Genomic DNA, 15,478 nt, shown 5'->3' with positions numbered 1-15,478 from the left:
GTGGTTCTGGGCACACCTTAGCTTGAAGCTAAGCACTGTGGGAGCCTTTGCACATTATTGGCCACATGCAATAGCCTGAGTTTCAAATTACACCTGGCGCACTATTTTTAGACATTGGCAGGTTAAAATAAAATAAAAATATAAAAAAAGTATAAATCTGTCTCCATTAATTTGGATGCTCTGTAACTACATACAAGTCGGTGCCGACAGACAGTAAATTTGTGCCCTTTATTGGTGCCCTATAAAACACGGAAGGAAAAAACGGAATGTGCTTCCCGTCAAACCCCTCTCCCTGCTTGGAAAACCCTCCTTTTGCCCTAATTTGCATCCTTAAGTGCCCTTAATGATTGAGCTGCATAGTAGCCTCTGTCCAGATCTGTGATGTGATGGCCGGACTAAGCGGCATAGAGATAGTGTTAATAACACTTTTTGTGGCCGTGTGGACTTTTAGAAAATAAAATCTCTTAAAACACACTTTTCACACTCTTACTAGTTTATTTAATTTGTGTACTAACAGTGTATACATGTATCAGAAAAGATGCTGTATTTTTGTCTCAGTGTAATTTCCATCTCATCTCAAATTATGTATTGTTTTTCATGGCATGGTGCGATGGATTTATTATTGAAAACATTATTAGAATAAAATGACAGACTCCTTTGTCTAGCTAAGGCTAATTTCATAGGTAGCAAGCTAATACATTTTTTCCCACACTTTTTGCCAAATTTGAAAAATTATAGCTTGATCGGAAATGAAGCACACTACAATTCGTATCAAGCAGGCTTTTCACTAACACTTGTTTCTCCTTGGTAAAAAAACCACACGTAACGTCTGTTAAAACTTCTATTAGTGGCAGAACGTTTGGTTGTTGCCACCACAAATGAGGGACAGGTGGAAATTTGTGTAAAAATTGGTCTAAATTATTTTCACACATTAAATATTGAAATAAATATTATTTTGTACTTTTTTAGATGATCCTAGATTTTTTTAAACGTCAATTATTTTTATTATGGATTTTCATGTTTTAAAATTGAAAGTCTGGATCTGGGACACAGGTAAAACAATACAATCTATACATAAAAGTCTTTTGAAAAGTATAAAAAATAAAGGATTAAGAAATGGCAAAATGTTTCCAAGACAGTTTTAATCTGACCTTCATAAAACCAAAAGAAGGAGTTTAAATCTGTTAGATTGAATAAAAATCAACCCGTTGGACATAAACGTGCCTGTAGTTGAAAAAATACAGAGGTGTGTAAAGAAATACTTGTGCTACAGGATACTAAATACAAACAAATAGTAAATCCCTCTAGATCTATGTTTTGTCAAAGAGGTCATGGAATGAATAAGAGGTGCGCTGCTCTGTGGGCTGAGGAGCATGCACATCACGCTCTGTTAGACAGAAAAAAATTGTGTGCAAACTGATCTGTAGTCCTCGGGGAGGCCAGAATCAGCACTGGCGCCTTCAGGATTTGGATTTGTGGCTGTGGATCCTGTGGATCAGATCTACTGATGAGCACAGTTCATGTTCTAATTGGGCCTGTACTGGTTTGATCATAACATAGCAAAACAACTACATTACCATAGCGATGCAGAACAGTACTGAATATGTAAAATCAACCACCATTCATTTTATACTGGTGGATTTGCACACAAGATAGGGAGATCACACTATCACACTCACGCGCACAGTAATTTAACAATTAATCGATGCATTCACCTGCAGATATGTAAACAAGCATTGCATCTTATAACCTGCAGATATGTAAACATTGCACCTTATAACCTGCAGATATGTAAACAAGCATTGCATCTGGATGGCCTTTGGGCTGCATTATATACCTCTCTAAACAGATATGGGTGGTGAAATATTAGTTTGTATGTACTGTGGCTCCAAAAAGTAGGACAATTTATCATTGCATTACCAAACAAAATATCATACAAAGTGGCCTAGGTGCGAGATCACTTTTTAAGCAAACGAGGTTATTAATGTGATAGATAATAGATATACTCTTCAAAATGAAGAGAGAATGTATTAAGACACGTTCCGGTTGTAAAACTAAAGTGGAACGATAACAAAACCTAGCTATGTAGTTAACGTGCTGAAATTTTGATATCTAATGCAATGAAATTCAGATATTTTTAAATGTATAGTTCACCCAAAAATTAAAATTCTCTCATCAATTACTCACACTCATGCCATCCTTGGTGCGTATTACTTTCTTTCTTCTGCTAGACACAAATTAAGATTTTTAGAAGTATATCTCAGCTCTGTAGGTCCATACAATGCAAGTGAATGGGTACCAACATCCACAAGCTACAAAATGCACATAAAGGCAGGATAAAACTGGTAAAATCTATGTCTTCTGTTGCAATATGATAGGTGTGGGTGAGAAACAGATCAATATTTATGTTCTTTTTATTCAAATTCTCCTCCCTGTACAGTAGTTGTCAATAACAAACTAAGACTGTGAAAATCAAAGTGGAAATTGATGGTAAAAAAGGATTTAAATATGTGCTTTTGGAGCTTAAAATGTTTGGTCACCATTCACTTGCATTGTATGGACCTATAGAGATGAGTTATTCTTCTAAGAATCTTGTGGAAGAAAGCAATTCATACACACCTGTGATGGCATGAGGGTGAGTAAATGAAACAAGAACTTTTCTTTTTGGGTGAACTATCCCTTTAAGAGAGAATTAAATGTCCAAATACTTTATGAGATCACTTATGTAGTCGAGTGGCTCTGTGCACATTCTTTTCTCTCTCTTTGTGGCTCATTAGCGTGCTGTAGTCTGCGTTGCTCCCGCCCAGCTGTCTCCCTTGTACCTGTTCGGAATTCATCTAGCAGTCCTTAGGAACTCTCTCTCTCTCTCTCTGTCTCTTTTTATTCTCTTCTCTTCTATGCCACAGACAGCTGTTACACTTAGGTTACAGTACACCTTGGAGAGACTTTCATCTAGTGTTTTTTACTTTTTTATTTATTTTTTTATGACACTGCTTGAATGTGCAAAGGTTTTAATTAGCCCAATCCCAGACAGGCCTCAGGGCTGCAGCAGCGCCACTCAGTCTACTCCCTATGCCACTCTCTCATTCTCTTGCTCCCTCACTCATCTGCTCTCTCGCCCTCTGCCTGTCCCCTTACAACCCCATCACCTCCTTGCTTGTCCCATTTACCCTTTCCCCTTTCATTCTCTTCCTCTCTTTATATTTCATCTCCTTTTTTTCTTTTCGTGTCCCCTTCAGCATAACAAGCCGCTCTACTCCTTTGAGGACAATGCAGACTATGTCTACGATGTGATCTGGTCACCTGTGCACCCCTCGCTCTTGCAGCCATGGACGGCATGTGTCATCTGGATCTGTGGAACCTGAACAATGACACTGAGGTGAGGTGAGGTAACACTCTCAGTCTTGTCTGAGATCTGCAGACTCAGGGTATATAATTCCCTATTGTTTTGAAGAATCACAAATTAGATTTCAGATTTGTCACCTGAAGAAAAAACAAAAAGAATGACTATTGTTTTTATTTTTTTCAGGTGACAAATCTAGAGTTTCAGAAAAGCATCAACAACATCTCACTCTTTTCTCAGATTTACTTAGATACTACCACAAGTCTGCAATGAAATGTCAGTGATTTCAATATGAATTCAAATACTTCTTAGGGTAAGTTGGAACCTGCCAGTAGTGGTTTAACCTTTACAACCACTAAAATACCAAAATGACTGCATTAAATACACTTTTATAGGTTTTTCAGCTAAACCTAAAAAGTTAAACAAAATGTAAAAGGTGATGTACAAAAATATAAAAAAAAAATGTTGGCCAACAAATATTGTAATAAAGGAATTGTATAAATGTATGACACTTTAAACACGTGTGACAACTTTACGCAACCTGACTTTCATGAAAAATACCATTGTACTATGAAAAGAATTAAAACCTTCAGTAAAAAATCTTCATAAAGTAATATAGTTGACTCTATTAAATGTCCTAATATATGCCAATGTCGTTTTATAATCATATAATATTTACCTAAGAGCTAGAACAAAGACATAACATACAAAACATGATAGTAAAAAGTAGTGAAAATAATTCTACCAATTTTACAAAATAGAAATCACAAAATGACTCTAATTAAACAGGGTTTTGAATACATACACTTGTTTGAATACAACATACAAAACTTTTGCATGACAAAACACATTTGCACAATTGGAGTTTTGACTCTAAATCTTATTGTTACTGAGATACAGCACAATTGACAACATATTTATGTATACAGTATACTGATCAGCCACAACATTAAAACCACTGACAGGTGAAGTGAATAACATTTATTATCTCATTACAATCGCAGCTGCCAAGGGGTGGGATATATTAGGCAGCATGTGAACAGTCACTTCTTGAATTTCATGTAGTTGAAGCAGGACAAATGGGCAAGCGTAAGAATCTGAGCGACTTTGACAAGGGCCAAATTGTGATGGCTAGATGACTGGGTCAGAGCATCTCCAAAACAGCAGGTCTTGTGGGGTGTTCCCAGTATGCAGTGGTTAATACCTACCAAAATTGGTCCAAGGAAGGACAACTGGTGAACCGGTAACATGGCTCAACAGTTTCACTGATGCGTGTGGGGAGCAAAGGCTAGCCCATCTGGTCCAATCCCACAGCAGAGCTCTTGTAGTACAAATTGAAGGTCAGAATACACACGTGGCCGCAGACTGGTCAGAGTGCCCATGTTGACCCATGTTGACCCCTGTCCACCACCGAAAGCGCCTACAATGGGCATGTGAGTGTCAGAACTGGACCATTTAGCAATGGGAGAAGGTGGCCTTGTCTGATGAATCACGTTTTCTTTTAGATCATGTGGACATCCGGGTGCGTGTGTCATTTACCTGGGGAAGAGATGGCAGCAGGATGCACGACGGGAAGAAGGCAGGCCGGTGGAGGCAGTGTGTTGCTCTGGGCAATGCTCTGCTGGGAAACCTTGGGTCGTGGCATTTATGTGGATGATACTTTGACATGTACCACCTTTCTAAAGATAGTTGAAGACCACATACACCCCCTCATGGTATTCCCTAATGGCAGTGGCCTCTTTCAGCAGGATAATGCGCCCTGCAACACTGCAAAAATTGTTCAGGGATGGTTTGCGGAAAATTACAAAGAGTTCAAGGTGTTGACTTGGCCTCCAAATTCTCCAGATCTCAATCCGATTACACTGACCACAAGGCCACTGCTCTGACAAACTTAAATACTTCTCAACAAATTCTTCGAAGACTAATTGATCTGGGCTATGCTAACCACATTAATTTTATAGCTCTATAAACTTGGATGATATGGGTCATCTGGATCAGTAAAACTGGAACAGCGACACTGAGGTGAGGTAACGCTCTCAGTTCTGGTCCCCCAGATCACGCTAGGCCAGAGATGCATCAAAACAACAACAAGTTCCTTTCTGTGTGGGCGTCTCCCCACAGGCCGCGCTTAAATCAGCACTCTGACAGCTCCTCACCAACACTCTTGCAACGTTCCTCTGCACACGCACACACAGTCTGCAGGCTTCAGGCTAATTACTCTGATGTGTGCGGATTCCAATCTCTCCACCATTCCAGAGTCGTTGAGTTCCCATGGGCTACGGCCCAGCAAAGCGGTTTAACCTGGTCCTCTGAGGCCACCAGCCCTCCATCTACAGCACAATGTCACAGACAATCACATTATATGACATTTGAGGAACACTGTAAAAAAAAAAAAAACAATTTAATGAGGATTTTGTCTGATTTTTCAATACAAATATCGTAACATCTTTAAAACAAGTTAAATTAAAACACAAAGCAAAGTTTCGTAAAATAATAATAAAAGACTTTCCTGTTTGCAGGGAATATATATTTAATAATTTTTTTTCTCTCAGCATTAGTTTTAGATATACATTGTTAGATTTATGCTTAAAAAAAGAAAACATGAGAAATAAACTTCAAAAAATTCAAAATATATGATCTAAAATCAAGTCTAAAATGCAATTTTACTTTTCATGTAAATAAGTCTTGTTTTAATGATGTTTAAATATTTTTACTGGAAAACAAGACAACATTTTTTTGCAGTGTACTAGTCTGTAGACTCTCATAAGCTGTTCATCATAAATCATCAGACATCATCTCTGATAATGGAATGTCAGTATACAGTACATACTATATGATGTTGTTTCATCTTTGACAGTTGACTTAGTGCTTCATGGACCATTCACATAATACATCAGTCACAGAGGTGGACATGCTTCACAATTGCTGGCCCCTGAGGACACAGAGTTGACAGAGAGCAGTTGGGTGTTACGTCTCTCTCATGTGAAATGAGATCTGCTCTGATTGACACTGCCTGTCCACTGAGGGAAACACACCCATTTTAATTACATACTGGTCTGAGATCTGTTCCTGACTCACCCATCTCCCTCTAACCATACAATCTGTGTGTTTGGTGGAAGGTTCCCAATAAACAGCTCACTGGTTGTAAATCATACAGCGTTAAAGAAATATTTTGGATTAAATACAATTTGAACAACATTCCTTTCTTGGATCCTTGCAAAGATATAATGTGTGAATTAACAGGTCTTCCCAGTTTGACATGGTCATGACAGGAGTTGAAATATTGGATATACCTGTAACTTTACACAGACTAATTTATTTAGCGACTCTATCGCACCAAATATCATGCTAAAGCATTTAATGTTGAAAAGTTATGGTTATACTTTTTAAACAGTGTGACAGTTTTATTTTAAGTGAAGATGTATATTAGGTGCTGAAGCCTTGCCTCATAGTCTTCCATTGCAAGGGAATCAATGTATATGTATTGAGAGGCTAGTCAAAATTATTTTCGGTGGCAATTGAAAACATGCCACAAATCCTTTCAATTTTCATTTAAGGCCTTGGCAATTGGGATATCATGTACAGTATTTTAAAATGTTCATGTTCTTAAAGTATGACTTGCATGTATATGAGAATACATTTGCATGCTCAATATGTGTGTGTGTTGCCTCAAGAACAAAACACATTATCAGAATTATCAGGAGACCCCTGTGACATGGCAACATGCATGCTAAAGCACACACATGCACAAACACGCAAAGATCTGAAGCCAGAAAGCAGCTAACAGTTCTCCATTGTCAACTTATAAAGAAATTTCACCCAGAACACCATTAACAGACTGTGGGCTCACCTGGTTCCAATTTATGCTGAGAGAAGCTTGCAGCCAATTTAACCTTGCAGTTGACTCTTGGAGGAAGCCACTCACTAATAGCTCTCAGGCTGTGGTTAGCCTGTTCTGAAGCGAGGAGGCTTTTGCATTAGCCAGCGTACAGCTTCCATCTTTGCTGACAACATATGTCAGGCCAGTCTAAGCTGTCATAAATAATAGGCAGAAATCAACTTCACATACACACACACACACACACACACATTAACAGAGCCTGTGTATTGCTTTAATGTGTATTATAGTGCAACTTTTCATGATGATTTATGAAATCATTAGAAGTGTTTTTAGTTATTTCCAGTGGAGCTGTGGATTCAGAAGCTGAGCTAGAGGAAACACGCTCTTCCTCTCAGAGCTCAGCTTTGATTTGTGATCCTGTACACAATCTCATATCACATATGGTGATGTATGTTTTCATTTAATGAAACATGTTATGGCAATAAGACTTATAGCACAAACTTCTGAGGTATACCAGATCTATAATTCACCAGTTTTCCTTTTCATAGTTTAATGTATTTTTCAAATTTTTGTAAAAGTCTTTAAGTGGGGAAAAAAGGGCACGTGAAATCTCTTTTAATATCTCAATTGTTTCTCCTAGACAACAATGTGTGGTGCCTTGATCCCGCCACCAAACCAAACAATGAAAAAAGTAATTCTGACTTTATATCTCACAACTGTGACTTTATTTCCCTTACTTATGTCTTTATGTCTTGCAATTGCAATTTTATTTATCATGATTATGTATAAACTTAATAAGGAGCAATAAAGTCACAATTGCGGAGAAATACAAGAAAAAGTCGCAATTGCGAGATTAAAAATTGCAATTATGGAAATTAAGTTGTAACTTAAATCACAACTGTGAAATATTTTGTTTGCATTACAAAAAATAAAGTCACATTTGCAAGATATATAATGTCACAATTACAGGTAATATAGTCACAATTATGAGGAATAAAGTCAAAATGGAGAGATATAAATTCACTATTACGAGTGATAGTTGCAATTACGAGAAATTGTGTCGCAATGGCAAGATATAAATATAATGTCACATTTACAAGAAATAAAGTCACATTTGGAAGATTGCAGTTGCAAGAAATAGTTGCAATTGTGAGATAAAAATGTCACAATTACGAGAAATATAGTCACAATGTTGAAACATAAATTCAGAATTACTTTTTTTTTTTTCCCATGGCAGGATCAGGGCACCTAAGCAATGAGTTTAAATGGAGAGCAAACAGAGACTTTTGTTTGTTAGATTTTTCTCCTGAGAAAAAGACCCTAAAATCTCACGTGTCTATAGAATTTCTACAGAGATCTCAACAATGTCACTCACTGTGCTTGCAGCCAAAATACAAAAGTAATTACCAAAGTCTGAGATTTTACCTCTATTTTATACACTGTAAAGAATTTACGGTAAAAAACTGGCAGCTGTGGTTGCCGGAAATTCACTGTAAAAAATACAGTATCCACGTTTCAGGCTTTACGGGATGTAATTTTGATCCCTGTACATTTTACGGAGCATTACCGTTTATATTAATAAATTATATAAACTTAATACTTTAAACTTCTGAAAACATAAAAATCTGCTTTTCACTTTATAATGTATCGTTAATCACTATAGTAATTACAGAAATGGCACATGATGACATGAATTACATCAATAGTGGCCTTTCCAAGAGCAGTGATCAACAAACATGTAGAGAGTGCTCAGTGTCACTCACACAAACACTAAACACCATCAGAGTAACATGTGAAATTAAAATAATGCAGTAAACTTAACTAAACTACATCAGATATAACACAGAACACCCCAATGTATGGAACTTATATTAAAAATAAGAAGAAACATGACTATTCCTTTAAAATATAATAAAATGGAATGGGTCATGGAATTCTGGGAACACATGATTATTGTTTTTTTACTGTAATTTTAACAATAATTTGAACAAGTATATGTACTCTCTTTGTAAACATAATATTTATATTATACCGTTAATTAAATGGAAACAAATCATACTTTTTATGTGTAAAAAAGGAAATTTTTTAACATGTATTTTCTTTTTAATACATTATAATTTTTTACCGTATATGTTAAGGTATCTACCCATTAACCAATTAACGTTTTTTAAGTGTAGCCTTTTTTTACAGTATTTACTATTAAAATTACGGACATTTTTTACAGTGTACCTTTATGTTCTTGTATACCTCAATGTCTCATTTGATTCTTTTTTCATTTGTAATAATTAATTTTAGGAGAAACAACATCTGATTCAGCGCTGATACTTAAATGAAGCAGAACTGAAAACTTCATTAAGTCTCTTGAGCTATGAAAGAGCAACCTCTGAGCAATAAAAAAATATCTCTGGGTGTGCATATTTCATGCGCTATGCTGTGTTTAATTAGAGATGTGTTTTGAGTCCAGGTGCCCACCTCTAGTGTGACTATAGAGGGAGCCCCCGCTCTAAACCGTGTGAGGTGGGCCACTGGGGGCAAGGAGATCGCTGTGGGAGACTCAGAGGGGCGTGTGTGGATATATGACGTTGGAGAGATGTGAATCAGAATTTCTTTATGTCCATAATTAATCACCACAATGTGTGAAATAACTGTTATTATTCTCCTCTCAGGATCAGTTCAGTACAGCAGCTTTATAAACAATCGTTCACCCAAACCAGTCTGAAGTCATTAACTGAATACAGAGTGAAAGTGTGTAACAAATTTGAAAGCATATTAAATTACTAAATAAGTTCAGACACTGTTATAAGATGTTTAACAGTAGGTTAATCATATAAATATAAACAAGTCCATTCACTTTCTATGCACATCTTTAAATGTCCAGAAAAGGTGATTTTTTTTTTCATTCATTCTGAATCCTGTATCCTCCACCTGTATTCTCCTGCACTTCCTGCAATGTTTAGTCTACCAGCCCCTCCAATCTCCAAATCCCTAAACATGGATTTTTTTGTATAAACAAGGAAGAGACAAATATAGCCCTGCTGAAAAAGCTGGTCTTAGCTGCTTTAAGCCAGCCTGACCAGCTGAAAAGTGCACAAAATCTTTGAAAACCAGTCAACAGACTAGCTTGTCCAGGCTGGAAGACCAGCTAAGACCAGGAAACTAGTTTAGGCTGGTTTAAGCTGTTTTTGTTTTTTGTTTTGTTATTTCAGCAGCAAGTATCAATGGCTACTGTGGAATACAATTACAGTTTTACTTTTATAATTTTGTAAACTTATGTCTATAAATGTACCCCTTTATGGTGCACTCAGTAAAAAAGTTTTTCTCCTGAAGAAGTTAATTGCAATTTGGAAACGTACTGTATGTATAAACTCATGACCACTTATATTAGACTCTTGTCATATCAGTAACCTTATAAAAGCTGTTTTATTCTACATGTTGCAGGGGCACCCTCAAGGGTGCTACATTTTAGAATCACATGACCAGCTGAATACTACTTGCCTAATCTCAGTAACCGTGTTGTTATTGGACACTTTACTCTTGGATTCAATCATTCATGGCTGATTGTAAATAGTGAATTTCTACAATGGCATCTGTAACTGAAAACAAATTATTTTGAATGATGTTGCATCCACACCACTAGGTGTCACTGTAAGTCCGAGATGACATAAGCAAAAAGTTACTGAACCTTTAATGTGTTAATGTGTGACAATCTCACGAGGAAGTCAATTAGAAACTCTCTATTCTCCCTGCAGCCTGCATGTCAGGCCTTGACATAAAGGGATTGAATGTTTACCTATGTCTCTGTGTTGCTAGCTTGTTTTGTTTAAATCCTTTATTTTAATTCCTTTTTTAAGACAGTCTCCACATGACTTAACCACCGCCACAGAGCGGCAAACCACTAGGACTCCCATGTTCGCTATGTTCCTTTCAGTCTCTCGGGTTTGCCTTCTGTGTGGGGCAGTGTTAATTTTAGCATACTGTACATGTGGTAATTGGAGAGTACATCGGTCGAGCATCTTGGGGGCTCCTTGGGTTGATAATAATGGTAGGTCATCAATAAAATGAAGTGAAGGCTAGTTGAAGGGTTTTATGTTTAGGTAGAATGGGGGCTTATTTACAGAAGGCTTCCAATAAACTTAAAACACTCAACATGGCCTCTGTCAACAGTGAAGAGAACAGCAGAGGCAGTCACTTACCTCCAGTTGTGGCTAGAAGCACCACTTCTGACAACTCCCAAGGTCCCTTTGTGTTATATTTAGTTGACCGTGTTCAATATTTGCTTTGGACCACCACAGCATGGTTCCGTTATGCTTGAATCATATTGCATATCGTTTAGATGTCATTTTGGGTGATTTACAGGCAAAGTTATGTTACATTTTGTTCTTCAACCACAGGCCACTCCTATAACAAAGCAGAGGGAAACATAAAGATTTGTAAGGCTAGAAACACCCTATGAAGTACCCAAATGCTTCAGTACAAGGGGGAACTATAGTTACCTTAAAATATCTGTGCCATTAAACCAGATGCATTCAGGAAGCTTGCTATGCACGTGTCAACAATTTTGCTAACTTACTGTGGGTGCCGTTCAAACCGAGCACATACTTCCACTAAAAAAACTGCTAGGAGCAGTGCCAAGAAACGAGCAGAATACAGGTGTCTCACAGTTTGTTTTTATCAGCTGAAGTTCTTTTTAACTTGATGCCGTCTAAAAAAACGTGGTGCTCCTGTTCAAGACCCTGAAAAAAAAGACAAGACGCATGTAGCATTCAAAGATGTCATTCTAGCACATGTTTGCATAGGAAAACAATTGAAAGACATTGTGGATGGATGCTAAAAAATGCATTTGAACAGCTCTTTTCTCAGGAAGATTATTTTTACACTGCTGCTCTATAATAACAGTAGTTCATGTGAACTAAATTATTGACTGATGAAAACTGTTTATGCTAATGCTAATGTAGCACCCCTGGTGACAACTTGCAGAGATTGTCCTGACCCATTTCATTTACTGTACATAGATTGAAAATTACTCACTGAGCAGACTGTATGGCAGATGCTTTTGCTAAAATAGACCCAAAATGACTTACAAATGAGGTAAAAAAATTTTTTTTAAAAAACTAGCAATTTAGCAAACAGGAGAATCAATATTAGCAGTACTGCAATACCATATTTTAAGCATAACCCAGCGTAGTACATAAGCAAAAGCAGAAGTATGAAGCCAGAAACACGCATGTCAACGCAAACACTTCAAGCTATGCAAGCTTGATTCCGTGCATTGTTTACATTTACATTTATGCATTTGGCAGACACTTTTATCCAAAGCGGCTTACAGTGCAATTATTACAGGGACAATCCCCCCGGAACAACCTGGAGTTAAGTGCCTTTCTCAAGGGCACAATGGTGGTGGCCGTGGGGTTTGAACCAACGACATTCTGATTAACAGCCCTGTGCTTTAGCCACTATGCCACCACCACCACGTCATTGTTGCTTTTTAAAATGTGTGAGACAGCCTCAAAGGGACACTCTAGTGGACATTAGTGTGAATTGTGCGCTTTTATGGTGACTTTTCTCTTTCAAGTCAACTACTGTCATGGTGGAGCAACAGTTTTAAGAGGATATTGCAGAGCAAGGTAGATACAGTCAATATATTTATAGCAAATTACCTGAAAAATAACACTACAAACTACCTAAAAACAATACTTCAAACTTTCAAAGGTAACTTTATCGCCCCCTTGAGGACAGAGGTTTGTTACTGCGTTGGCCAAGAGTTTGGGTCTGCGTATAGGTACTTGTGTAAAGTATATATCTGGCCTTAAAATAATATATCAAATTTACAGAATAATGTTAAATAACTGTGTATATATTATGTGTGTATATATATTCTATATATAAGTCAGAAGTTTAAATACAATTAGGTTGAAGTCATTAAAAAAAAAAATGTAAACACTCCACAGATTTCATTTCAGCAAACTATAGTTTTGGCAAGTCGATTAGGACATCTACTTTGTGCATAACACAACAATTTTTCCCAACAATTGAGTGTTTCACTTTTAACTGACTACATCACAATTCAAGTGGGTCAAAAGTGTACAACACTAAGTTAACTGTGCCTTTAAGCTTGGAAAATTCCAGAAAATGACAATTAGCCAATTAACTTCTGATAGGAGGTGTACCAGTAGATGTATTTTAAGGTCTACCTTCAAACTCAGTGCCTCTTTGCTTGACATCATGGGAAAATCAAAAGAAATCAGCCAAGCCTCAGAAAGAAAAAATTGTGGACCTCCAGACAAACAATAGTATGCAAGTATAAACACCATGGGACCACGCAGCCATCAAACCGCTCAGGAAAGAGACGCATTCTGTCTCCTAGAGATGAACATATTTTGGTGAGAAAAGTGCAAATCAAACCCAGAATAACAGTAAAGAACCTTGTGAAGATGCTGGAGGAAACAGGTAGACAAGTATCTATATCCACAGTAAAACGAGTCCTATATTGACATGACCTGAAAGGCTGCTCAGTAAGGAAGAAGCCAATGCTCCAAAATTGCCATAAAAAAGCCAGACTACAGTTTGCAAGTGCTGATGGGGACAAAGATCATACTTTTTGAGAAATGTCCTCTGGTCTAATGAAACAAAAATGTAACTGTTTGGCCATAATGACCATTGTTAATTTGGAGGAAAAACGGTGAGGCTTGCAAGCCGAAGAACACCATCCCAACTGTGAAGCATGGGGGTGGCAGCATCATGTTGTTGGGGTGCTTTGGCATTTTGGCAAAATGGCATAAGGACAACAAAGTCAAGGTACTGGAGTAGCCATCACAAAGCCTTGACCTTAATCTGATTGAAAATTTGAGGGCAGAACTGAAAAAGCATGTGCGAGCAAGGAGGCCTACAAACCTGACTCCATTACACCAGTTCTGTCTGGAGGAATGGGCCAAAATTCCAGCAACTTATTGTGAGGAGCTTGTGGAAAGTTACCCAAAATGTTTGACCCAAGTTAACATATTTAAAGGCAATGCTACCAAATACTAACATAGTGTATGTAAACTTCTGACCCACTGGGAATGTGATGAAAGAAATAAAAGCTGAAATAAATAATTCTCTCTACTATTATTCTGACACTTCACATTCTTAAAATAAAGTAGTGATCCTAACTGACCTAAGACAAGGGAATGTTTTCTATGATTGAATGTCAGGAATTGTGAAAAACTGAGTTTAATTGTATTTGTCTAAGGTGTATGTAAACTTCTGAATTCAACTGTATATAAGTCATAAGGTTGTATATTGATGAAGGCCTCGTGACCCCATGCTGTACTAAAAAAAAAAGAGCTTGATTTGGTCTTTGGTTTGGAAGTGGCTGTCATCTCCTCCCACCTCTCTATTCCTGTTTAATTATACCCTGTAGATCTCTTTCTATCTCTAACTCTCTCTCTCTCTCTCTTAGACTGGGTGGCAGGCAGCCATCCTTTCTCATCTAAATCTGACAGCAGAAAGCCACCCAGCCGGCCCATAATCCTCATCTTCCCCTTCCTGAGAGCTGACACGATAAATATTCAGCACTCAAAGGCCAAACAAGCAGCTTTATTGTTCTGTCTCTGAATCACAATAATGTGCGGTGATCTCTCTCCTCTCCCACACTGTGACAGCACATGTAATGCGTAGTTTTGCTCTTGATGTGGCGGTATGGTTGGGGGGTTTTGGTGCAAGATTACTAAAACACTCATCTGTTGCCTACAGCTGGCCATGCCCCATAGTGAGGACTGGGCCCGCTTTGCCCGCACGCTGATGGAGATCCGTGCTAACCGGGGTGATAATGAGGAGGAGGGGCCTGTGGAGCTGGCAGCGTAAAAATGGATCTTGGATCTGTTCCTCCCAAACCCAGATTGAGCCTGATGTCTCGCACCCTATTAGTCGGCATGTCCACTCGTACTGTGCTGCATATGCAGAATTAAAGGAATGTTCTGGGTTTAATACAAGTTAAGCTCAATCAACAGAGTTTGTGGCATAATATTGATTACCACAAAAATGTATTTTGACTCAGATCTTGGTTACAGTGAGGCACATACAATGGAAGTGAATTGGGGCAATCTGTTAACTTGAAAATACTCACTGTTTCAAAAGTACAGGCACAAAATGTAAACAACATGATAAAATTGCTTACTAAACTTTTTTTGTGTAAAGTTATATAGAATTTTACAACTTTGTTGCCATAATGGCATAACACTATGAACCTTGTAATCCTGCATAAACAATGATTTAAACAACTTTACATCTTAAATAACACAAGTTTTAACTTTTAT

The 15,478-nt window shown here is 37.5% G+C and overlaps 1 pseudogene; it reads left to right on the top strand.

The window, feature by feature from the left end:
* Positions 1 to 15,254, top strand: part of LOC127650527 (cytoplasmic dynein 1 intermediate chain 1-like) — a 45,765-nt pseudogene extending 30,511 nt beyond the window's left edge.
* The last annotated feature ends 224 nt before the right edge of the window (positions 15,255 to 15,478 follow it).

The sequence above is a fragment of the Xyrauchen texanus genome, chromosome 10 (genome assembly GCF_025860055.1).
Source record: "Xyrauchen texanus isolate HMW12.3.18 chromosome 10, RBS_HiC_50CHRs, whole genome shotgun sequence".
Lineage (NCBI taxonomy): Eukaryota > Metazoa > Chordata > Actinopteri > Cypriniformes > Catostomidae > Xyrauchen > Xyrauchen texanus.
The sequence above is the reverse complement of the archived record's forward strand: the minus strand, read 5'-3'. Positions and strand labels throughout refer to the sequence as shown.